This window comes from Vespa velutina, chromosome 4, assembly GCF_912470025.1.
Source record: "Vespa velutina chromosome 4, iVesVel2.1, whole genome shotgun sequence".
NCBI lineage: Eukaryota > Metazoa > Arthropoda > Insecta > Hymenoptera > Vespidae > Vespa > Vespa velutina.
Genome location: NC_062191.1, coordinates 4,396,341 through 4,423,840, shown reverse-complemented (window position 1 = coordinate 4,423,840; position 27,500 = coordinate 4,396,341). Strand labels below are relative to the sequence as shown.

The following is a 27,500-nucleotide window of genomic DNA, read 5'->3' as shown; positions in this document are numbered from 1 at the left end:
ATACATAACGTTAGATTCTTTAGGAGTTTTTAGATGGATAATAAGATAAAAGAGAGAAGGAAACGTTCTTCGTAGTACATTAAAGAGGCTTAAAAAGGCACCCATAGGCAAACGTAGAGGCTCTAAGGTAACGCACCCTGCGGTGGCCTTTGCTTTCTCGAACGAACGAAAAGGAAGAAGGACGAAGGAAGGAAGGATGATGCATGGCGATACACGCACATATGCCCTCCTCCCCTCCAACGCGGACCTTCTCGCGTTCAAGTTGTCCTCTTTCTTTCTCTCTCTCTCTCTCTCTCTCTCTCTCTCTCTCTCTCTTTCTCTGTCTTTTTCCCTTCCTCTCTTCCTCTCCTCTTTACCCTTCTTCTACCTGAGAGAAAGAGAAAGAGCTATGTAGCATCATCGGCCAACTCCACCTTCCACCCAGAACATATAAGACCTGACCACGGCCATCCAAAAATAATAACTATCATAATAATAACAATAAAAAAATGCGACTTAAATGGGGGGAAGGGGAAACTAGAGGGACGACTATTCCTGTTACGTTGCATTCCAGCAAGTAGAAACTCGTTGGACCACCCCGAATACGAATCCGCCGAGCGGCACCCATCGGCCTTTAACAGGAATACCATTTGTCTTTTAGTTCGCGTTTATCTGCTCCAATTGTCGACTTTTTTTGCGACTTTTTCCTTTTTCATTTACGTCCGATATGATACTATTTTTTTTTCTTTTTTTTTTTCTTTTCGTTTTCTTCTTCGTTACGCTCCAATGCGTTATGCGATAACGCATACGATCTAAACGATTTCTAAAATGTATCTCATTTATTTCGTAAAAATATTTCCGTAATTTCGATATTGATTAATCGATTGTTTACATAACTTAAATCTATCCCTGTCTATAATAATTTAGAATTGTTATATCGAGTTTGTTCAAAACTCATATTTGTTCCATGCCGGTAAAGTCGAACTTTAATCGGGCAACAACAAACCGATTCGAACGGAGTTTCGCATTTTCAAAGAATCGCTTGGACGTACTCCCAGAAGGTTTGGAATTATTCCAATTTCCTGAGTTTATTTATTGCGTATTTACTTGACGGCCGTTGCGAGAGTGATATTAGCCGACTTTCATGCGAAAGTATGTGCGATTTAGTTTATGCTAATAATTCGTACTTTCGAATTGAATGAATTTTTTGAAATGCGACAGGAAAACATTGTCGCTAGACAAGTTTCTTGATTTTAACATAAGAACATACGAGTACGAATTTCTCCTTCTTTAAAGTGAACAAAAACGTATACACATATGTACGTGCGTGTCAATTAATTTATTGATTACATTCGTTTAGTATAATGTGATGATTATAAGGGAGATTCGACGAGTCGAAATGAAGGAAGAAGTGAGAAAGAAAGAAAAGAAAAGGAACTAAAAAAAAGAAAAAGAAAAAGACAGACAGAGAGAGAGAGAGAGAGAGAGAGAGAGAGAGAGAGAGAGAGAGAGAGAGAGAGAGAGAAAGAAAGAGAGAGAGAGAGAACGAAGACCTTCCTGCAAAGAAAGGCATGGGAAAACTAACAAAGTTAAATTGATTCTCGTTGGATTATGCGGGAGAATGAGGGAGGATGTGGTAGGGCACTGGGAGGAGGAGAAAGAGGAGGAGGAGGAGGGGGGAGGAATGGGAAGGATTATTCGCGAGTCTCTTCTTTGCTACCTTGAGGAAATGCTCGAGCTCACGTGACATCAGTTGAAAACATGTGTATGCAGAGAGTTCTTGGACGATAGGTAGTTACCTATCTAACCAGGGCGACACGCGATCGAGTCCCTCGCGATATAAATTATTGCGATTTCTTAGGAGTTACCCCTATTTCGAGGGGTTGCGCGTCCGATCAAACGGCCCGATATGGGCTAACATCAAAGGGGTCTCTCTTCGTGTGCTCCTTCGTTTCTTCCTTACGACCGGATCTTTTCTCTCTCTCTCTCTCTCTCTCTCTCTCTCTCTCTCTCTCTCTTTCTCCGGACGTAAAGTGCATGGTTTATGCATGCTCTCTCCAGAGACGCGAAGAGTCGCCGAGCTATAATCTCAAAATTGCGCTACAGCTTCTTTTTCCTTTCGAATAACAGAGTCGCGCGTAGAAGCGATCGCGAGTTTTATTAGAGCTTGCCCCCGGCCGCGATTTCAGCCTCTGCCACGAGAAAATCTACAAGATCGTACATCCTATCTTTCTATCTTGCTCTTTCAAATTTTTCTAACTTTTCATTTTTTTCTTATTTTTTTTTTCCCCCTCGATCGCCCAACATTTTACCTTATGATTCGTCACGATTACAATTATCTTTTTTTTTTCTTTTCTTCTTTTTTTTCAGAGAGAGAGAGAGAGAGAGAGAGAGAGAGAGAGAAAATAGTAAAGGGATATATTACGTTTAACTACGAAATAATATAAGTATATATATATATATATATATATATATATATTTATATTATTTTTTTTTTAATTTTAAGAGATAAATTATATATAAATTTAGGTTGATTTAATATTACATTTAAATATATTTGGAATAATAAAGATATGCAATATTTGATTGAGGATGTTCGAACAAAATAAGAAGGAAGGTTAACGGATTAAACGTTCCGTTAGAGGATCACGAAAAGGAGGTCCACGTGGATGCGCTTGGTTCACCTTTTAGAGTCTCGGACGGTAAATCGGCAGCGTGGAACTGGCAAGATAAGAAGCGAGAAAGCGTTCTCAATGCGATGGATTAAAACGATAAGCTTTCCACGAAAAAAAATATGAGCACTGTGGTAGTATCTGCACGCATTTTCACTCCCGGCTATAAGATCGACTGATAGAATGAGTGGAGTCTTATTTATCGAATTTAAATGAACTTCTGGCTATATATGTAATTGCTTTCTGATGAATCTCAATGATTTACGAGCTGTCCCTGATCATCGCTGATCGTTGTACAACGACTTTCCTTTTTATTTTTTTTTCTTTTTCTTTTCCTTTTTTCTTTTTTGTTGACACATCGTTCGAATTTCTTTCTTTCTTTTTTCTTCTTTCTTATTTTACAATACGTAAAAAAAAAATTGAAGCTTAATGAAAAATAGATAAATTCGTTTAATATTAATTATAACGTAGAAAGATAAAACTTAGGAAATATCGCTTGATTATATATTAGGTTTATATCAATATTTTTGTCCATTGGGAATCATTAAATTGTTAATCGAAACTTCGATCAATAGAAAATCGGTAGAATACGTCGACGCGGTCGTTTCCTTGACCTCCCTAGGTGGAGTTTAATCGATATTCCTTAGGGACCAAAACGTGTCGTCTCCAAAATCGTTAAACACATACCTTCTGTGATATCGATCGGGTGATATCAAAGGTTGAGGTCGAATATGTAAGGTCAAATTAAAGAATCAATTTAAATCGATCCTAAATTTACACATAAGACTCCGTTAAGTCGTCATTACTGATATTTATGTTTTTCGGTTACCCCTTGAAAATCTTTCGTGCTAAAGGACCATTAAATTTCTATCTTCTGTTGTTAATCGTCTCGTCTCTTGCTATGGTGTGATATTAATCATGCCATGAAATTACGGTAAATACCGAAGGTAAAGCGTTGCTGAGCTTCGCTTGAAGTACCACTAGCCCTCTCTCGCGGCAATGCGTTTTGACGAGTGAGCGCGAATGTTTTTAAATCTCCCCGGAGTCCGCGGTCAGTGCGATTTATCGTCTCTACGCGAGAGTCCCTTCGTTGCCGAGAGCGTGCTCCGCTTCGGCGTTAATTGCGAGACACGAAAAACCGAGAGAGCAAGAGAAGGAAGAGGAGGAGGAAGAGGAGGAGAAAGAAGAGGAGAAAAAAGAAAAAGAGAAAGAGAAAGAGAGCCCATTTCAACGAAACGATTCGCACTTTTCGAGGGGGTTACGAGCCAATAGTGGAAGAGTACTGACCAAGGTCATGGATATCAAGAAAATCCACGCTAACTATCCAGACTGTTCGACCTACTTTGACTCTAATTTTTTTCTCTTCCATTTTTTTTCCTTTTACTTCTCTTTCTTTCTCTTTCTCTCTCTCTCTCTCTCTCTCTCTCTCTCTCTCTCTCTCTCTCTCTCTCTCTCTCTTTCTTTCTCTCTCTCTTTGTAAATTGAAACGAATCTGAACTCTAATCTAATAGAAACGTTAACCGAAACGTAAAGTGATTTTGCTGAAGGCGTTACTGATTAATTTTCAATTAGCGATTTCGATAAATTTTATTTGCCTTGGACAGTACATTGAACTGATAAATATTGTTGTTATCATCATAAATGATCCCCACAACAAGTATTATATTCAAGTTTATCAAATCCATATGGAAAAAAAAAGTTAATTGGAATTTCTTTTTTATTTGACGATCCTGGCAGAGAGAGAGAGAGAGAGAGAGAGAGAGAGAGAGAGAGAGAGAGAGAGAGAGAAACTTTTGAAAACGTGATATTCGCAAACAATTAAATAGGATCCAGAAAGTTTTTGATCGATCCAACGTTAAATACTTAGATCACCGAGCGTGCAGTTAATATACCTGAAATAATCGTAAATTCGATTTCAACGTAAAGACCGTTCTCGCGCGATCGATTGGAGCGCGGCCAAGCTGAGAAAAACGACTGAACAAAGAAAGAGAACGGGTGCGAAAACAAAAACTATTATACGTCTTGCTAACTGTATCCTAGAAGACAAATCAATCATTCCAATTAACAATCCTAATGTTCTTTTCTTTTTTCTTTTTTCTTTTTTTTTTTTTTTTTTTGCGATAGAGAACATCTTTACCTGTCAAATATTCTTTATTAAATGATATCCGATTTCCTTATATATCGATTTATCAGCGATTCTCAACGTGACGTTCTTCGACGAAGGTCGATTTTAAAATTAGGTAGGTATATTCGAACGCTGATCGAAGCCTGTTTGGAGTGAGTATGAGCTAAGTTGAACGTGAATGAATGAGAAAGAGAGAGACAGAGAGAGACAGAGAGAGACAGAGAGAGAGAGAGAGAGAGAGAGAGAGAGAGAGAGAGTGAAAGAAAGAGAAGGAAGAGAATAGGTTCTATACTTTGGTATGAGTAAGAATGGGCCGGACGGCACGCGGACCCAACCAAAACTTATGGTTACAGGCATAGCCCGTTATGGTCAGAAACACACAGTCAGCTAAATAAAAATAATATTATAATGGTCTTACTCGGACAGCCCAATTTTGAGTCTTGTCATTCTTGTGAATGGGGGAGAAAAAAAAAAGGATCCTTGGCAATTCGTTATCGGGGAAAGCGCGCGATTTTAGCTTAAAAAATGCTCGTAACAACGTCCGTTATGCGACCCCATCAACGATTCCACGCCGCTGTAATCAACTACCGGAAGACATTCGGGATCTCCGACCTTCGATCGTGCTTCGTTAAAGAGGAGAGTTCGTTAGTGTTCGAGAAAGAAAATATACTTTGGTACATGAATCGATAGAATATTTGCAAGATTTTTTTTTCTTCTTTTTTCTTTATTTTTTTTCTTCTTTTTTTTCTTCTTTTTTTTTGACCTCTCTCTCTCTCTCTTTCTCTCTCTCTCTCTTCATTTCAATGCACCCAGCGATCTCCATTGTATCGCCGAGTTCATCATCCTCTTAGCGATGCATGGAAGCTCGTAAAAACGAAAAAGAAAAACTTGTAACGACATATGAATTATTTTTAATGAAATTGTATATCTAATTATTACAAAATAAATATAAATAAGATGAATTTGTTTTTCTCTGGTTTTTTTTTTTTTTTTTTTTTTTTGCACTCGCTCATCCCCATTTCCTATAAACAAAATTTCCGAATGAATGAAAGATTTGTAATCATTTCGTGAATCGTATAGTTGTACATTTTGTTATTTAAAAAAAAAATATATATATATATATCTTGAATTAATTAAATTAAATTCAAGTTACAATTGTTTTATCGTAAGGAAAGTAAGAAGAAAAAAAGAAAAGAAAAAGAAATTCAGGTTAAAAAGAAAAGGTATCCATAAATTTCCATAGTTACATTCGATAATGTTTTCACTCGTATACATCGTAACGTGTAACTAGAGTTACAACTAGATACTCAACACCCGTGTCGTGTCGTTGGATACTCCTAACCCTACCCGAGAGACCAGTAGCACGTGGTTGCTGGTTGTCAACCGTGAAAAGGCTCTCGAAGATCGGTGAACGAGCGCGAAGAGCGGTACGGGTGTGGCCTCGGGACGAGAGCGCCATCCTACGATTATTTCGTGTATCACGAAGTTACTTGAAGGAAATGTAGTAACGCGGTCGGTAAGGATGAGCTCTATGTATCAAAAGTTTATGATGTCGCGTTACAGGAGGGCGACGTTACGTTATATCATATACGAACGTATAAACTCTCGCGGATCGCTTCATTTTCATTTTTAATAGCGGTCGACGTCGCTGACGTTCAGGAAAATTGAATGGCCCCATTGCACGATACCCATAAATTAACACGAGTTACGCGCGAATTCAGGAATTTGATGTACGTACCTACGTACGTTCTCCTGTAACAAAATTAATGTCTCGAATACTAATTACGTCCAACTAATTTGTATTTACGTCCTCGCATTTTCGCTATCCGAACATCGAACAATTATTACTATTGTTCAGTCAAATCGTATCGATGACTACAATAGACGATACCAAGTGAACGCGATCCCTCATTATCGTGCTTTATGCTTTCATATTCCTACGTCGCGTTGTCCGGGGTTGTTGTCGGATTAATTATTTAAATATTTATTACCGGATAACGGTGACTTTATATTTCGTAGTAGGTAACTATGTAGGTATATATTCAGTCAACAGGAAAGATATATATTGTTCAGGAGTTAGGAACAAATATAATTATGATAAATCGTATTAACTGCTTATCGCATTTTATTACGATACGTTCGAATACGGGACAATTTTATCAGAAGTAAAAGGATTTCACGTGAACGACGTTTCATTCATTCATCTTTACGTTTCATTATGAAATTCAATGGATAACAATTTAAGTTCCCTTCAACGAATGTCACATAGAATTCCAATAGAGAACATTGAGAAATCGAGAAGAAAGAAGGGAGAATCTTCCTTTGTAGCTCGTCGTCGTTCTTACTAGAAAGAGGTCATTGCGGGTAACCGTAGAAGAAAAAGAGACAGGGGAGAAAGAGGCAGGGCTCGAGTTAGTGGGAAACACCCCAGTGGCCATATCCCTTGCCCATCATGGCTTCTTCCTACTCGAATAGAATAAAGTATGGTAGCTTGGTACTGCCTCAAAGCTACCTTCGAACTGCCTACCATCTCCATGAGGATTCGTAGGTTGAAATAAAAATGCTGGGATGTCGATTCGACGTAAGAAACCGTTGAAATCGTCGAGGTGAGAGGCGATAGTAGCGGTCGACCGTGCGAGGAAGCGACATGGTGCTTCGTTAAGAGGCTTGTTTCGAGCCAACCCGATTCGATTTATACGCGTACGTTTTAAGTGGTGCGATCGACTATCGTGACCGTTCCATTATAAGAGTTCAACGGTCGTCCTGTACACTCCACCGTCGATGTCGCTATTACGAAACTGTCTTCGACGAGAGGAGAGGACGAGAATCGTAAATTTATCGTCGATAGATCTAACGTCGTAGAAGGTAAACGATTGCTCTTTGATATCTCTTTTTCCGATCTCATGTTTATCTTCTTAATGAACTATATTCGGTATTGTATTAGATGAAATTAACGAAAGAGAAAAATAATAGTAATAGTATTATTGATATTGAAAGATATTTATCTTCAAATCGAATTTCAAAGAGCCTCAATGATTAAATTAATTTAAATTAATTTAAATAAAACAAAAAGATTGTTCGTTATATCGTATAGATTATATTATCTCGTCGTAGCCGATCGTTCTAAAATAGAAATATCTTTTAAAAAATAAATATCATAGTGAATATGTCCAAATTCGAATTGGAAAGTATCAAAGGAATGCGAGAGGGAGTGCGACAGTGTAGCGATGTGCGACATTGAAGAAAGAAAACAAAAAAAAGAAAGAAAAAAAGAAAACAAACGAACGAACGAAGCGAACGTCGGGGGCGTTATCAGTGGTTAGTCGAGATGATCACTCGCTTGGGAGGTCCGTTATCTAGGTCCCACTGCCCACCGACTGCTTGCTTTACGAACACGCTAACTAACTAACCAGCATTTACATTGCTAATTGCGCGGGCATGTGAGTGTAATGATACCTAACGTGGACAATGCTTCAAGGGAATTAAACCTACCCTCTAGGAGCGCCCACTCTCGTCGAGCGCTCTGCATTTTCCGATTGGAAAGAACGATTTATCGTACGATAGACCCTAGCGATTTTCTCTCCCAACCGTTCTTTCGGTGAACTTTTCCATCTTATTAAAATTTATTATTATTATCTTTGCAAATATTGAGAAAGGTTTTATTATCGAAATTATGCAAAAAGAAAAAAAAAAAAAAAAAAAAAAAAAAAAAAAAGAAAGGAAAAAAGAAATAAAAAAAAGTAAACAATAGAAAAGATCTCTCGTAAAATATTTCCTATTAGCCTCAAACAATCGACTTTATCATTGTACAATTTCGTTTAATTGTGTCTTCTTATTGTCGCAACAGCCAAAGGAATTCAAAATATATTTTGGGCGAAACAATTGCTAACGTTAGCGCAATTACGTAGGAGCCCTAACGTTTCGAAGAAAAGGGGTGTATCCGTTTCGCCCTTAATCGGAGATAGGGACGTCTGTACTGTCGTACGGTGGTCTAAGAACATTTACGATTTACAGAGAGACATCCATTTTCTGGCTACGTTAAATTTTACAAATTCTCCTTCGAAAGATATACGAATACCGGTAGGAAGGGACTGTCACGCGAATGACACTCGGTAGAATTCAACCCTACCCCTTTGTGTACTTAACTGTCTTACTATCTTCCTAGAATTCGAAATACCTTCTCTAGTTGCTCTTTCTGTGAAAATGTCGAGTGTACGATGAACGTAAGAGAATCGACGTAAATAAAATTAGATAGAACATTATGAAATTACATACACACATATATATATACATTATAAAATTTTATTTTATTTAGACAATTTCTTTTTCCTCTTTTTTTTCTTTTTTCTTTTTTTTTTTTTATAACAGCATATAGAATAATCCTGCCGTTAAAAGTAAAAGTGAAGATATCTACCGAGTAGTAAAATATTTGAGTATTGAGAAACTTGCTGAAGACGATGACAGACATTGCGATAGGTAGATCGGTGAACGTTCGAGGAGAGACGAAGTCAAGGTATCGTTTAAGAAAATATCAGAAATAAGTAAGGAGGACGAGCTGATAGCGTACGGTAATAATAAGGCGGACGGTGGTGTACCAAAGAAAAGGGGTGGTATCTTTCTGAGCCGGAGGTGGAGCGCTCGTATCCTGGGGTAGCCAAGAAGACGACTACAGTTTACGATAATGCGTAAATATCCCTGGCGTCCCCAACTTTTACAAACCCTTTCCTAGACGATCCTTGGAACGGCTGAAGAGAAAGAGAGAGAAAGAGAGAGAGAGAGAGAGAGAGAGAGAGAGAGAGAAGGAGAGGGAGAGAGAGGGAGGAATAAAGAAAGAAAGGGAAAAATGAGACGAGTGGTGGTAGGTTGCTGAGGGTGGGAGAGTTTGCGGTGACCGAGCGAGGCGAAGGAAAAGAGGAAAGGAGGATGAGGAGGAGAGAAGGGTGAAGAGGAAGACTTTATACACTCCTACGAAGTCTGATGCCCAGTACTTACTCGGGTATATCTTCCCCCCTTTCCCCCGTCCCTCCCCCTATCTCTCTCTCTCTCTCTCTCTATCTATCTATCTATCTCTATCTCTCTTTTTCTTTCTTTCACCCTCCAACTTGGTGGATGCGAGCGTTAACTCTTCCACCGCCAGAGGCCGAGAAATAAAAGATTGCACCCGACGCGAGGAAACTTCGTGCTCGTCGTTCTTTTGCGTTCTTTCTTCTTTTCCACTCTTTTTCGATGCCGCTGCTGCATTATGCCCGAGCCGTTGCTCGAAACGACCACCAGCTCCTGACGAAGATTCTTAATGGACGAATTCTCCGTTTCTGCTTCTGTTCCATTTCGTTCTTATGTAGGACCTAGGTATATCTATTTAGTAAGGTTTCTATTAAGGCTTCGTTTTCTTTCGCCATTCTTTCCTTCTTTCTTTCTTTTTCTTTCTTTTTTTTTTTTTTTTTTTTTTTTTCTTTCGACGACTTTCCCATTTTCTGATTTATCCTCTCATATTTTTGCCGTCCCTCCCCCCCCCCCTCCTTCCACTGTCACCACAGACGTTTTTCTCATTCAACTAATGAATACCATCATTTCTCTTAACGATTATAACCGAGATAATGTTAACCGATCTACATTTATTTTGACACTTTTTCTTCTTTATTCGTTCACTGTTCTTTTTTTCTTTTTTTGTTTTTTTATTTTTTTTTTTCTTTTTTTTTTTGTAACGTTATACACGACTCAAATATTAATATCTGTCTTAGATCAAAAAGTTCGCCGACGAGAGAGAGAGAGAGAGAGAGAGAGAGAGAGAGAGAGAGAGAGAGAGAGATCTTATAGAAAAGAAGAAAAAGAAACGTACATAAGATGATATTTATAATAGTTACAGTTTCACGTATCTACATACATACCAACTATATACATATATCCACACGTTATATCTTTTCATGAAAACTCAGGGGTTGGAGTAGGGACACGAGCAAACGAGGGTGAGGGAAGACGCACCGGATACATTTTTGTCTACACTGGCAGAAGTTTCAGCCATTCGGCCGGCTTTTCTTTGGACTTTTGCTTGGTCTATCCGCGTTGGTATATATACATATATATATGTATATATATGTATATATATATATATATATATATATATATATATATATATATATATATTTAGGAGGGCGGATGAAAGCAAAAAGAAACGTGTACCACTCGATACGGGAACGGAGAGACGGGAAGCTGAATGGCTCTTTGCCTTATAGTTACAGTCACCCTACCATATATGTATCCCAAAGTAAAGCAACTTTTATATACTGGGACTGTCTAGCTATGGGTAATACACTCGATTCCCGTGGCATTACGTCGAATGTCGTATCCAGTAGCTTCCACTACGTCGACAAAGTCGACTTACTGGCTACGCCTAAACATCATCGCTTTCTTCATATATAGAACCAAGATGATGTGCAAACCTCGTGCCAAAATTATATCGACCCTGAATACATCTAATGGCCGTCCATGTTTATATAAGCTGTGCCTTTCTTGCCTCTTCTCTCAGACGTCCCGTCTCCTACTCCTGGCTCTTATCGTATGACTCATAAGATAGATAGATAGATAGAAAGAGAGAAAGAAAAAAGAGAGAGAGAGAGAAAGAGAAAGAGTTTAGCGAAGAAAATTTATAATAAAAAAAAATTAAAAATGAAAAGAACATTTAGATAAGATTTATTAAAATTTATGATAATTAAATTGTTATTTTCGTATAATTAACGAATATTTTAATAAGAAATTTATTCACTTTTAACGGGGGATAAAAATTCAACTAAGTTTCTTGATTAATCGGCAAAATCGTTTATCGAATGTTCAACGTGTTTATAAAAAAAAAAAAAAAAAAAAAAAAAATTGGATTGAGGGCTTTGTTTATATCTACGACTTGGAAACGTTTAAAATCGATGTTGTATCGAATGAGAAGAAAAAGGAGAGCTCGTGTTCGAAAGCGAGCCGATGTTTCCTCGTCGAGATCGAAACTCGAGGAGGAGCGTGATACGAATGGAGGGTGCAAGAGCATACTCGTATTATCGCGAAACTGGCAGAGACATAAGAAACCAACGGAGCGTACGCTTTCTCGCGTACGGGTTGTGCGATTGCGTAAACACAAACGTTAAAGAGACGTGACTGCGTGGCGAGCGAACGAACGGCACGCGCTGCACGTGCAATGCCTGTTCGCGTATTCTCCGAGTCTTCGACGACGACTTCGTCGACGGTCTATCGTACGTGTATTTCCGTCTGTTTGTATGTGCGATTATGTGTACCAGTATGCGTCTATATGTGCCTCTGACCTACAGATGAAATTATAATTAGACGCTCGTCGGACTAAAGGATAAGCGAATCCCGAGTGCCGTTACCAAGGAAACTAACAGGCCTTGTAACCGTTACGTGATTCTCATATAACTTTCTTCCTTCCCATTTCCCGTCGATACTCGTCGAGTAGGACAACGTAGCTGCATAGTATTACATAGATATATGTATATATGCACGTATGTTTAGGTATTATAAGTATTATATACCTACGTCGTGATAGAGAGAAAGAGAAAGACAAAGAGAGAAAGAAAGAAAGAAAGAAAGAAAGAAAGAAAGAAAGTTTTCCTTTATTTTCTAAATTAAGACTTTAACGCGAGCTTCATTCTTACATGTATGTATCTAGCTATTTATATTATCTAATTTGCAAGGAATTTCATTCCTTTCAATGTTTATCATACGATATAATACTTAATGATTATCATATGATATAATATACCTAATATATAACACGTAACTACTTACTACTTATGATTTTTCTTTTCGCACATTTCGCGATCTTCCTGAAATGAATTGATTTCATTTTGTATTATGCAATCGAAGCATTGTCCACCGTTATTATCATTATTTTCGGGTTATGTAATAACGTATAAAACTTCCTCGTTCTACTCTATTGCTACCGTCCAATAATTTATCCCGTACTTTGTACCCGTACGATCTTGATCTAAAAGCGATTAATCGATGGTACGCCCCTCGCGGATACAGATCCAGGGCATTATCGAGGTCGTTTAAATGCGCATTGAGCATAAATTTATTACCCTATTTGGAAATAGCGTGATAAAAGTAAGAAAGAGAGAAAGAGAGAGAGAGAGAGAGAGAGAGAGAGAGAGAGAGAGGGTGGCCGAAAAGGGAAGGAGAGAGAGAGAAAGAGAAAGAGAAATTTTCTTAGGAGGGTAGCGTAAAGATTCTTCTGAGGGAACGAGGATGGATATAAGGAATGACACAGGGTGGTAGAATCCCAAGGACCGGTGTACCACTAGCTAGACCCTTATGAAGGGTAGGAAGCAATTATAACACTAAATTAAGGCCAAGGAAAATTTGGCAATTACGTAGCTTCCAAAGGGATAAAGTTACAGGATGGTCGTTTTTTAATACGTTCGAATGGTGGTACTCCTTGCAAGAGTGTCCAACAGAGGGTAGAAACTTTCTGCTCTTTCTGCCTGTCTCTCTCTCTCTCTCTCTCTCTCTCTCTCTCTCTCTCTCTTCCTCTCTTTGTCTCTATAATTAGCCCGGTGAAGTACATAAAAGCTATAAGTTATTAACTTGAAACAAAAAAGAAAAAAAAAAAAAAAGAAAAAAGAAAGCTTATTTTCCCATCAATATAAACATTCTTCTTTTTTAAAATCAACTTTTATTGAGATCAATATCTATAATTATATTTTTCTTATTTTCCAAGTATATCAAAAAACGAGAAAGGAAAGATAAAAATGGCGGACCAGTCGAGTTCGTAATTAAAACCATTTTGAGACAGTCGAGAGCATGTGCGAGCTTAATTTAAGGGACGCGTAGAGGAATAGAAGGGGATGAGAGGGATAGAACAGAGGACGGACTATCGATATCGTAGTGGAATGCGTTCGAGGGCGCATTCCGTGCGCACGTTCCAGCCACGCGTAGAACGCCGATGACGACGGTTTACGGCGCTGACGCGGCGCTGTCCGTCACGAAGCGGACATTACAACACGTTGGATATACTGTGCCAGTGTGAGAGAGATAGAAAAATAGAGAGAGAGAGAGAGAGAGGGAGAGGGAGAGGGAAAGAAAAAAAGAAGAGAAAGAGATAGAGTTCTCACACCCTCTCAGTGTGGCAGTCAAATATACACACACACACACACATACACACATATATATATATATATTCGTTTGGATTACATTGGGCTACCAATAGCGTATACTAACACATAGGAAACGCACGCAGGACGATCTAGACAGGTTTCAGTGTGAAAGAGAAGTAGAGTGATGAGGGGGATGGGAGAGAGAGGAAAGGGGATGATGTGGCGAGAAACGATAGAAGAGGGCTGCGGGTATTGCGATCCGTCAGAGCGGGTAAACCGAAAACATAAATTTAATAGGTTTCACCCCCTTCTTCGAGCTTTATGGCGCCACCGAATTTCCCATTAAATAAACAAGCGCCATGTTCATTACAGGCCAACGGGATCTCGCTCTCTCTCTCTCTCTCTCTCTCTCTCTCTCTCTCTCTCTCTATTTCTCTCTCTTTCTCTCTCTCTCTCTCTCTTTCTCTCGGCCGATCGAGCCCGCCTCTATAAAGCTATGTGTGTATATGTTCGACCTCGAGCTCTACGTTATGCAACGTGCATGCGTCTAGGGCTTAGACCGCGGCTTGTGGTTAAGGGGTAGGTATCTGTATCTCGTCGCCGAACGAATCTCCCACTCCACCCCGCGAGTACACCCAAAATTACGTACCTACATCCTTTATGACCGAGTTCTAGCTTCGCCCAAATCACGCGTTTCCAACTCCTTCTCTAACGTTTTTTCCTTGTTTTAGAATGAACTTTTTTGTTCGACCATTTCTAATTAAGTCGTACTTGTTCTACACGTTGTAAAAGAAATATCACTCATTGTCGAATATCGTACATTATGATAAACCAAAGATATTCGAACGGTGTCACTATTTTCCACTGAAAATTCTTCACGACCTGTACGAACGATTTATCCGTAGACGAAATCCATAGATCCATCGATCCATCTATCCATCCATTCATCCATCCATCTACCCATCCATCCATCCATCCATCAATACAAATTTCGTTCGGCTCGTTCTAATCTTGTTTTTTTTTTCCTCGTTCGAACCATTTCCTGTGGAAGTTTTATCGGTAACACCGCATAGTCATCGTACGTACGGACGCGAAACACTGTAACTCCTGCTTGCTGATAATTAGCGCATCCATCAGTTGCAGCAAGCCGGCAGCTAATGCCGATCGTACGTTATCGTTATCACAGCCTCCCCATTTTGTCCCCTACCGTTTCCTCGCCTCTTCCTCCTCCCCCTATAGCCTCCCGGTCCCTATACCCCTTCCTATCACCCCAAAGCTACCCTTTCCCGTCTATTTGTACGCTGTGCGTACGCGGGAACACCGTTGGCGAGCAGCGCCATTGCCAACACAAACACATACTACCACATACCACTATTACTACTATACATAGCCGACAACACTTGCACTCGTGGTGCCAACGACGCCTGGTTTCGCCATAACCATCGGCGAACTTTCTACCTTCTATCCACCCTTCAATTCATACCCTCGAATATCGATAGGCAACGCATGAGCTGTCGATGCGACCAATAATCTAATAACCAGTCACCGGCAATGCGTCGTAAGTCATCTTCTTGCGGATTTTTCCTCATGTGAATCGAATCGAAAGCAATATCGTCGTTTCTCTTCTATCATCGGATTCGTCAAGGACAACAACAACGACGACGATGACGATCACAATAACATCGACGACAAAAAACTGTCGGCCAAAAGTCAAATGAGAACTGAACCGATGCTTGATAAAAATATGATGTCTCGTATACGATTTATCGGGCATCCTTCGTTCATTCGCACTTTGACTTTCGCTCTGTTACCTATCCTTCAAGCTTTTTCAAATAGAGCTTTCTATCATTCTTGAAATAATCTCTCGATTTTCAAGTTTGTCGATCAAATTCCTACACTATTTTTATTATTTATATCCTCCTCGTCTCTCGCTATTTTATCCTTTTTCCGAGTTTTGATATTTGTACACATATACACACAAACACACATATATACATGTATGTATATATATATATATATATATCCTAGATATATGGTAGATATAAATACATGAGTTGTCAAAATTGTATATCTTACAGTATTATATTGTTATTTATATTCAGTAATGAGAATAAAATTGATGAGATACGATTTAAATGACTTGTGTACCCGTTTGGCAACTTTTACTTACCTACATGAATCTAATGACTATTCTATATCCATAAAATATATACATAATATTCTACTTTCTATAAATAATTACATATTATACCTAGAAGATGATACATAAATTATCAATATCAAGCAAGTTATAACGATGCAAGTTTTTATGTAATTACCGAGACTTCGCTTCGTGTACGCATGAATGAATAAAATCCTATGAATTCTACACTGGAGAATATTAAAAAAAAAAAAAAAAAAAAAAAAAAAAAAAAGAAAAAGAAACAAGAAAAAATAAAAAAGGAAAAAAAAGGAAGAAAAAACGTTAAAAAAAAAAGAAAAGACAAAAAACTAAATAAATAAATGAAAAAAAAAAAGGAGAACAAAAAACTATGGAAAATCCATGGATTTCATATATATAGTACGCAAAAAATAGGATCAGAAAAGAGATTTTTCTCTTTCTCTCTCTTTATAATCCCAGGCAATGTTTCAATCCGCATTCTGCGATCATGATAGCGCATTGTTGCCGGTGCATGCGCGCATCTCACAGCCGCGGGCCACCAAATGATCCAGAACACCTCTGGGAATTGGTTTGGGGATGGAACAGGAGAGAAACAGAGAGAGAGAGAGAGAGACAGAGAGAGAGAGAGAGAGAGAGAGAGAGAGAGAGAGAGAGAAGCAAACAGAGTGAGATAGTGGGTGGGCACGCGTGCTCGAACAAGGAAGAGAGAGAGAGAGAGCGAAGGGCCGACGTTATAACTAACCAAGCTGATCTACGACCTGTTTAGTAGTTCTATATCAGCGCTATAGCATGCTTCGGTACACGCAATCGAATCGCCTCCTATGTCGATAATATCTAACTTAAGTAGGTAACAACCAACGCGTACGTACACGCACACACATCTCCAAGTACATACGTATGCGTACGTATATCTCTATATGTATATGTATACAATATGCAAGCACATGGTTACGGATGGACAACCACTCCATTTTACATGACTGAAAATATCCTCGTTATCGACTATGGTATGCGCAAAAGTTGTTCGTTAGCATTGTTCAACGATACCGAATATATATTTAAAAGGAACTTATACACCATATAGACTCGTTTTAGTTTCTCCATCTTGCATGTTGGCTAAACGATTAATGCCTACGTATGCTGTTCGTTTTTCTTTTTTATTACAATTTTAAGAATGAATCTTAATCTTAAGGAACAAGCAATTTCATTGACGACTGGATTGCATTATGGATGTTGAATCGTAGTTGCACAATTTTTAATGAGATAATTTTATATTATAACGATATATTGAAATAAAATAACGCGACAGATATTACGCGATAATGGTGAATTCTTTTAATTTAAAAAAAAAGGTTTACGAGAAACGCGAAACGTTGAAAATCGCAGCCTCGTGACGTATAATGGATTATTAACGGATCCAATACTCGGTTATATACGCGTATTCGATAAATCGAGCCGCAATCACGCTACGGGATTTCGTTGTCGGTCCGATACTACCGAACGAAGCGCGTTAATTTTTTAATCCCTTGGCACCGGCCGAGACGATTTTAAATATGAATCCTTCATCCGAAAATGGGAAACTGCCTAGCATAGTAGAAATATTGTCATGCCGAAAATATCGACGTCGTACGTCACGCTTTCGTTCGACGTAGCTACTAAAAACCGCGTCGTCGCTAACGCGTCGTTAATCGTTTGCTCGCATTTAAATTCGTTTCTCATAAATCGATTGTACCTAACAAAAATACAACATCGATATCGATAATCTGATTACAATTTCTTTTTTTTTTTTTTCACTGTTTTCCAGGTAAGGACGATATTGCTAAGCCACATTGGACATGGTTGCAAGGTGAGTCGTGCTTCATTGAAACTTAAATCGATCGATTATTTTCCATTATATTCGGTTGATCGGCAAGCGCTGACGTTGTTATAATATAGATATATGTTTAACTACGAAACTTCGATCAAGTTTCGAGTCCTACGTCCCGCTCATAGGGAACAGATGCTCGAAAGCTACTAAAATTTCACAGAATTCACGATATCTTTGGTGATTCACGAGAAATCTTGGAGGGTTAAAAGTCGTAGTCGAAAGAAGGGAACACGTTTCTCTTTTCTTTTCTTTTTTTTTTCTATTTTTCTTTTTTTCTTTTTCTGTTTGGGGAATCTTTCAACTCCGTCCCTTTCCATCTCTATCGACGAAATAGCACGAAAGAGAGAAACCGAGAAAGGGAAAGAAAAAGAAGAACGAATGGAGGAGAACAGCTGTGAGAGTGCTCGCACGACGTAGGATCCTTTAAAAGATTCGACGTCAGAGAAAAGGTGTTTGAGAGAAAGAAATCGTGCGCGTGCGAGAGAGAGAGAAAAGAAGAAAGAAAAAAAATAAGAGAGAGAGAAAAAAGAGAGAGAGAGAGAGAGAGAGATAGAAAGAGAGGGAATTGGGGAAGAGGAGAGCGGAGAACGATGCCTTCGAGGGTAATCAATAAATATTGGCTCTCGGGGGTGAAATTGGGGTAGCCGACGCGGGGAAGACGGGAGAGGGGGAATGGGGTGGAAGGATGGCGGGGGTGGAAGGACAGTCGTGCTGCTGCGGTTGCCGCCCCTTTCCTATGGCACACGACGTATGGCAGATATAACCACTTGGTATAGGCAATGGAGAATCGCTCACGCTCGGTAATTCCCTCAGAGTTTCTGATCGATACTCACTTTAGGCCCGTTCTGCTATCTCACAGAGGCCCGTAGGAACTACCACGTACCGATTTACGAGGAAAATGTTTTGGGCAAAGTAATCTCCGTCGTGAAATTTTTCCTAGACCAAATCTTCCAAAGACCTCTTTCCTCCTCGTAAATCCTAAATCCATGGACACGGATTAGGTTCTGATCTTCAGGAAACGGATCCTCTTATTCCTACGACTATTTTCGAACGCGATTCGACTATTTGACACCGATAAACGAGGGAAGAAGGTGAATTTGAAATTAAGAGGAGAAGAAAGAATAGATCGAGGGTGAGGAAACTCGCTGACGGTGAATTATTCGGGTCGACGAGCCGCATAATGGGAATGTCTTGATTACCGAGTCGATCATCCACGCCTTCAATCGTGTCCTTCGATCAATGTCTTTCTTTCTTCTATTTTTTTTTCTTTTTTCTTTTTTTTTTTTATATCAAATTGCTTCGGTAAAAATGTCTCCTAAACGTTTCATTCGACATAATATAGGAGCACAATTTTTCTTTTTTCTTTTACTTCTTCTTTTTCCTTTTATTTTATTTTTTTTTTTTTTTCTTTTCCCCTGAACAAATACTATTTAATTCCAAACGGCTCGATTCGTATCAATTTGAGGCTTTTAACTTTGAACATGCGCTCGCATTGATTAGCGAAAATGTAATTTTGAGAGCTTAACCTAGAGTATAACAATTGGATACAGTTTCACGGTTCTTCCTTCCCATCCAACCCTTTTCTAAACAGAAATACTCGAATGCTGCATGAGAGGGGATTTCCATGGATTTGGCTAGAATTCGGATGAGGAAGCTGAATGCTTTCCGAGGCGTGAAATGGGTGCGTTAACCGCTTGCACGAGCACACCCTGCACATGAGGATACGGGTGGAGAGGAGGATGCGCTTCAATCCTCCGCTAATCCTTCGATTATTTTATTGTTTTCAAAATCTTCTCTGTCAAACATCGCGGTATTCGTATTATCATAAAATTTTTTTATACGACGTAACAATCCTTATAAATTATAATATATTAATACGGAACTCTGATTTTTTTCATAATTTACTGATACACGATTTGTAAACTTATACGCATAAAAATTTCCATTCATATCATACGCCGCAATCATATTGATTGCTATGAAAGTTAAAAAAAAAAGAAAAAGAAATTAGAATGCTTCGATGTTTACAGAAGAATAAATTCTATTGGTCCATTAAGGATTAGACCTTGGCAAGGAAAAGAGTCGATCATAAAAGCAGAAACTTCTTGAAGAAAGGAAGACGAAAAAAAAAGAAGAAAAAAAAAAAAGAAGAAGAGAAAAAGAAATTCTTCGACAGTCGTTTCGAAAGTAGAAGAACGGTTTTCCAATGGCAAGTTCGAAACACCATATTGTATTCTTTGGTAAGACATCCTCCAGAAGTGTCCGCTCGTATCCTCTGGAGCGTCGATAATGGAAAAAAGGTTGGAGATCGGAGACGAGCCCTTTTTCGTAGCTGGAAATGTCGGTCTTCCGCACCCCTTCCACAGCAGCCCTTCGTTCGGCGACCCTTTTATTTTTGTTTTCTGGGATACGTTTGGAACACGTGGATGGCAATATCGTCGCTAGGATCTCACGAGGAGGTATAAGAGAAGAGTTATGTGCTCCGCTATGCGCGAGGGAATCGTAGATCAGCGGTTGGACGTCTGCGGGGACGTAGAAACGAACGAACGCGAACGAACGAAGAACCACCATCGTCGTCCCGCCTCCCCTCTGCCTTTCGTTCTTCCCTCGATCCCACCCTACTTCGAAGGCAGCCAGCCACCCGCCCCTGTCCAACCCTCTCTCTCTCTCTCTCTCTCTCTCTCTCTCTCTCTCATTTTCTGTCTTTCTCTTTCTCTCTCTTTCATTCTCTCACCCTCTCCCTCAACTCGTATCGCCGCTATCTTGGAAAGCCAGCCACGTCGTTCGTGCACGCACACCGTGTTCTCCGACCTTAGGATATATTCTCCACGTGTATGTATCTATGTATATTCTTGTATACGTCTATATACGTATGTGTGTGTGTGTGTGTGTCTGTGTTTGTGTGTTTGTGTACGAGAGTGCGACCGAGCTAGATAGCGTATACATCATCCGCGTATACCTACGTAAAATGCCAAAGCAGGCGCATAAGGCGACGAACGGTCGAGTATCTTTCTACGTATGTGTATAAATGTGTCTCTATGTGTGTGTACACAATACTGGGTGTGGCAGCCAAGGCGAACTATTATTTCACTCGGTGGAAGCGTTCGGTAGGAAAGTTGGAGGTGTACGCCTTATACTTCTCTTCGCGATCCTTTCCTTCGTTATATGTATAGGTATATTACGTTTCCTACCAGCTACGAGAAATTTACATTTTACATATAAAAGTATTTAACGTTATCATTTGATTATCACATTTTTATCGATTAGAACGATCGAGGATTCGTTAACAGTCCTTAAGTTTTTCCTCTGATTCTTGAAATTGAAAGAGTCAATTGTTACCCTGTACCTTTCGTGAGTTATCTTTCGAAATGGTAAATAATGAAGAAAAGAAGGCCGATTTCCATCTCGACAGCAGCAACAGCAGGAACAGCATCTCTTTCACCTCCTCCTTCTCCTCTTTTTCCTTCTCATTCTCTTCCTCATCCTTCTTCACCTCCTCTTCTTCCTATCCACCTCTCCTCCTTCTTCCCTCTTTTTTTCTTTTCTTTTCGTCGTTGGAACGCGAAGTGAGTCGCCTTGCTATCTTCGGTCCTCACGTAAATTACAGCAGCTCCGCCGGAGAGAAATGGTCGCCTCTTCTTTTTCCCTACGCCGCCTCTTTCTGCTTTATTTACATATAGATACGAAACCCATTGAGCTGGCAAGAAAGTACTTCCCTTTTTTATGGCTGTATTCATTCAGCATCTATAAAATTTGCCGGTCTCTCGCATTATCGTTTTCGAGTTCGCGCGTCGTACGTGTGAATTCTACGGCGCCTGCAAATATTTCTTAACGACGACTGTAATCCCAAACGTCGTTTACCCTAAAATTTCTTAGTAGGACGAACATTAATAAGTTTTGCGCTACCGAGGATCGGACCGGACCGGACCGAATTTGAAAATAATAATATATATGTATGTACATATGTATGCATGTACGTATATATGTATATCTGCGATTATCTTCGACGATGGATTTTATTAGATTTTATTAGGTATTATCGAAAAATGACATATGTTTGTCGGGAAAATATGCGAGAAGAAAATTTGTCAGGACGGTGGTTTGCAACGAGGAGAAAATTGGAGGCATTTTCCCGGTAGGTGTAATGGATCGAAGAATTCGGGCACAGCTCGAAACGTATTATGAACACACGTATAAACATCCCTTGGCGTTATCAGTTGTCGGACGCCGGGGCGCCGGATATTGTCGCATCCTCCGTTTTGCTGTCTTTCTCTCTCTCTCTCTCTCTCTTTCTCTCTCTATCCGTTTCCAGTGAATAGGGGTTTGGGGAATGTTCGTAGATAGAACAAAACGTAGAGAAGGGTAGATACAGGTGGGAAGGGGAAGAAGTTAAACAAAAAAGTTAACAACCTATGCCGGGCTTGAAACAATCGTAAATTCTTACGAAACGGAATTATACTCTATGAGAATTAAAGGGCAACTTTGTAAAATGTACCCGCTCGTACGTCGTCCTTTTACGGAAAGACCGAATAATCGTAAAGCAGCGCTGCGTTAACTTCGAAAGAACGTAAGAGAAACTACTCGTTTGTTCGAGTTTCTTCATTTTCCTCTTTCTGTTTTTTTTTTCTTTCCTTCTTTTTTTCCTCTTTTTTTTTTCTCTTTTTTTTTTTCTCGTCCCGATTAACGATCTCGAAATATTTTCGAATCTCCGATAACTGACCAGTCGTATTCTCGATCGGTCAATATGATGCAATAATACTTTCGCGAATGATGACATAATACTTAAAACAAGTAAGAAAGAAAAAAAAAACTGGTAGTCTTCGATCAACGCCATATATATACATACGTATCTAGCTATTACGATGTTTCATAATCAATTTGCTCGTAACTATCGCGAAATGTTGTTTAGAATGCATTTACTGTAATACTATAACTGCATAATATGCAGCTTGATATTAAAAAGCTGATTTTTAATAAATCAACTCGCAGAGCACTTAAACAAAAAAAAAAAAAAAGAGAAAAAAGTATATCTACTAAATCATAAAATATTCTTCTCTTTTATTTCTCCAGTTTTCTTCTGTCAATTCTTTTGTCAAGTTTTTCTTAGTCTCTACTATAAAGAAGTTCAGACTTTTACTTTTTTATGGCACCCAAATTTTCCCTTATCCTGTGCAACAAGCGTAAAACGAACGACGGGTAGACTTTTGTCGAAGGGTCACTTAAAAAAAAAAAAAAGAAAAAAAAAAAAAGAAAAAAAGAAAGAAAGCAAGAAAAAAATTCCGAAGAAATTATCTTTTCTAGGTGAAAGTCACTTTTCATGACGCATTATATCCGAATAGTTATTTTCGAGGTACGCAAAAAAAACACTTTTGAGAAAGTTTTAGGAGTTGCTCGCGATTATCTGCGCGTTTTCTTACTTTCCAAAAACTTTCCCTTTTCCTTTGATCTGTCGCTTTCTAAAAAAAAAATAAAGGAAAAAAATCCTTACGCTTTGTCCTGCGAATAAGGAGAAGTTTTTACCGAGGAAGTAAATATTACCTGAGCTAAAAAGAAAAAAAGAAAAAAAGAAAAAAAAGGAGAAAAAAAATCAAACCAAAGAAATAATAAATGAAGCAAGAGAAAAATCAACGATTAAAATCAGAAAAAAATCTCAAGAGAAGAATCCTTCGAACTTGTGATCCGTATTATACGATATCATGTAATGCAAAATGCTGTCGCATTTTACGATGATTATTAAAAGGAAAAAAAAAAAAATGGCGTATAATGCAGGTATAGGATAGAGCAAATAAGTATGGAAACGCAAAACCTGTCTACGAGCTATTGTACACAAGTCGTTTGGATATAGTTATGCTTGAATCATTTTATTGTCCGTAACAACCACATCTTATAAACAAGGTTAAAAGCCCCGAGCTATCTGAGGTAGTTTTACCTTCCGGATTATCCCTCGCGATGCACAGGGATCACGTGAGAAAAATTTAACAACGTGCCAGAACAAACATTGATAATTCCCAATAATCGTTCGCCATGATACATTTAATAATAATACATATTTATCTTTCAATAATTTATTTTTGATTTTTATATAATTTTCTATATGAACGATTTACAAAGAAAATTATATAACAAATATTTAAATCACAAACAATTGATTTTTATACAATGTAATAATAAAACTGAATAGAAAAATGACGAACTTTATATACTTTTCAAGAATTTTATAATCAGCAATTAAAAGTTTCGAATAGCAAGAATTAAAATGGCGAAACGTCGTTCTCATTGGGCGTTGGTCCAAGCGGAACTCGAATGATATTACACTCTCGACGAATCGTACTCTTGCTAGGATATACCCTTGAAGGGTGCCGAAGGGAAACTCGGAAAGAGTTAGAACGACGTGGGGAGAATAGCGACGAGCAAATAATCGAGTTTAATTGCGAAACCGTCGGCATGATTTAATTACGCGGCGCAGCGCGCTCACAATTAGATGTAGGTATATATCGAAGACGCGCATACCTATATACCTCGCCCTTCTCCCTCTCCCTCACTCTCTTTCTATTTCTCTCTCTCTCTCTCTCTCTCTTTCGCTCTATCTTTCTCTTTATCCCTCTCCCCTATAGCACGAGAGCTTGTAAAAATAAACAGAATAGCTCGGCTCGTACGACTCGTGCTCTTTCTCTCTTCTTTCGTATCGTTTATTTAACATCTTTTCTCGTTGAAGTTGTTTTCTTTTCTCTACTGGCAATCGATTGTCTAAACTAACTCGGCTTAATGTTGTTTATTAATTTTTATCAAAATGTGGTTATCGTGGATATTTAAACGTCACAATAAGATAGTGAAAATAATGTATAGTCTATCAGTTTATCGATTGATTAATATTAGAATCTTTTTGTTATATAAATTGAGATTAAAATAAATTTAATTTAAATAAAATATATATCGCTGTTGCTATTTAAAAGAAAATTTTTATATGGTACCTATACATATATATATACATATATATATATACCTATACTATACATATATGTATATATATATATATATATATATATATATATATATCGAGGTACGGAAAAGAGGACCGGTACGGTCAGTCCTCAGGATATTGGTCGGGATATTCGAAATGGCCGTAGCGGTGGGACTAGCATTGACAGAGCATAAAACTGGTCGAGCCAGCGCGTCCCTTTATCAAGGCACGTTCGGTCTGGGGAGGAGTTTTGGCGTGCTCGCGTGCTACCAAGTAACGATATCAGGACGAATCTCCTGTCGCAGGTTGGTCTCGCGCGAAACGCTGCCTCGCGTGTTGCCATGCTACTGCAGTCGGACAAAAAGCAAACAGATAAGCGTTCCTCTGCCTTTGAGACTTGAAAAAGGGTGAGAGGAGAAAGGGACTCGGTGAAAGGGAGGAAGGGAGGACTCGTGAGGGCTGCCGAGTGTACCGATATACTTTTACTTTGCTTTCGAACGTCCTGTTAAACGAGTCCACTCGAAGAGACTCGCCCTTCTTGGAGTTCCCTACTTTCGTGATTTCCTGCGATATTCAAGATTCAACAATGTCTCTTTACGTCTATCAACTATCCACTTACGTCCTTCTTATTCAGATTCTCCAACACCTGTATACGCAAGCCAGCAAAAACTTATCCGAGGAATGCAAAAATACCGAAAGAACTTTTTGCTGATGGCTTATCAGAGATCGCGGCTTTTTCTTTCGAGGGAAATCGCCCGTTCGTTAACGAGAATCGTATCGCTCTCCCTTTTACCCTTCAACTTCTCCATTTCTTCTCCCTGACTTTTATCGATAATTTCATTCTTTCTGCCTAGCCCTTGTACATCGTCGAACGTTGAACTTTGAAATCCCATTGAAAAGAATCTCGCTTCTCGCTCGTATTTTTTCCTTTTTCTTTTTTTCTTTTTTTTTCTTCTTTTCTTTTTTCTCTTATTCTTTCTGTTCTTTAAGACTTACAAGATAAACGGAAGATCGTTATCGTGTCGGCGCGAAGAAAAATCGAGTTCTCAAGTGAGTGATAAAGATTTCAAGATATCTTACTTTTATGTCAGCTGATTCCTTTGAACGATTAAATACTCACTTTCCCTTTTTCGAAAAGTTTAACCAATGTGATGTTTCTATCTCTGTTGGATGACAACGAAACTAGAAACTTCCTCTTTGCTGGCCTTGTAATTTGTAAAAGACAAGGACAATACGATGAGAGAAAAGGGAGGGCAAATTTGGATTGGTAAGAATTAGTGGAGAAGGAAGCGGGTTCCAAGAGACACGACACTCTTGGCCAATGTATTTTGGTTCGAGAGACGCTGACCTCCCGCTTCCCTCTTATTCTCTTTTTCTCTCTCTTTCATCTTTTCTCCTTCTACAACGACGACATTCTCCTCGCAGTAACGTCTATCGCCTAGCGACGGATCCATTAGAGTCTTCGCGATAATCCTTTGCACTCCTTGCTCTACGTTCTCTCAGAATAATCTTTAAACTGCTATATAAAATATTTATGGATTATTGCTTTTCTTTCTGATTTCGATTTTCTCTAGTATAAATCTTTTATTTATTTATTATCAATAAATGAAGTAATTACATTCGGACTTGTCATTTTAATGTCGTCCTTTCAAACGTTTGTTTAATCGATCGTTTTACGAAAAATCGCTTATGAAAAACGTTTTAACGTATATTTAAAACACACGTTATTATTTCATTCGTTGATTATCAATGAATTGTAAATATCATAATAACGAATGGTTGCCTTGGTATCTCTTACAAAGAAACAAGCCTGGCCGTCGGATAAAGTCATTGCTAGTAGGTGGAACGGACCGTTAAGTAATCTAATCTTGGCACGCGCATAACAACATTGAAAGTGTTGGTAAGTTTTGCTATTATGATACGTCGCTAACGTATTCGATCGTAACCGAGACATTAATGAAGTTCGTTAAGCTTTATAAGGCTTTATAAGTGCCTGGTGGCTCGACATAAAAGAGAGAACATTTGCTTTTACGTAATAGTTTTAACTGACATTTCATTGCCATTTCATAAACGAGTTAAGATAATACTACGAATTCCGCCATTCTTTCCCTTTTCAACCTAGAAATCTAATCTCACGACTTTTTTTTTTTTTTTTTTTTTTTTTTTTTTTTTTTTCTTTTTACCTATGAACATTTCACATACTTAAACACTTTATCGAGATTTAAGTAATCTTTTTTCTTTTTATCTTTAATTCAGCGATTCGTTTCATTGTAAAAATCGTTCTTATAATTATCCCTCGTAAATTGAAACATTTCACGTTATCAGATTGGAATCGTGTAAAATGACGAAGAAAATATATATTGATATAATTGTATTATTTATCGATCAACAATGACTTCATATTTCAATTTTATATTTTGATTGTTTCGATTCGACGATCTCCTGGTCGTTTCAAAATATGCTAAACAATGCATGCAACGAAGGAAGAAGGAACGCGGGCACAATACGAACGTTTTATCTTTCTATCGTATATCTAGATCGTCACTGTCTGTTTGAGCCGTCGGTAGCGTGACGACAGTCAGTGCACGTATTCGCTTAATTATATTCATTTGTGTGTATTCCAGTGGCAATCACCGGCCA

At 38.5% G+C, this 27,500-nt stretch overlaps 1 protein-coding gene across 3 annotated transcripts in view; it reads left to right on the top strand.

The window, feature by feature from the left end:
- Nucleotides 1–27,500, top strand: part of LOC124948466 (homeotic protein antennapedia-like) — a 321,146-nt gene that overhangs the window by 31,225 nt on the left and 262,421 nt on the right. For 2 of the 3 annotated variants that reach the window (XR_007100741.1, XR_007100740.1), the window contains exon 2: nt 17,837–17,878. The exons of the other annotated variant lie outside the window; for it this stretch is intronic. The gene's annotated coding sequence lies outside the window, so the exon portion shown is untranslated. The remainder of the gene's footprint in view (nt 1–17,836; nt 17,879–27,500) is intronic. 3 annotated transcript variants of the gene reach the window in all.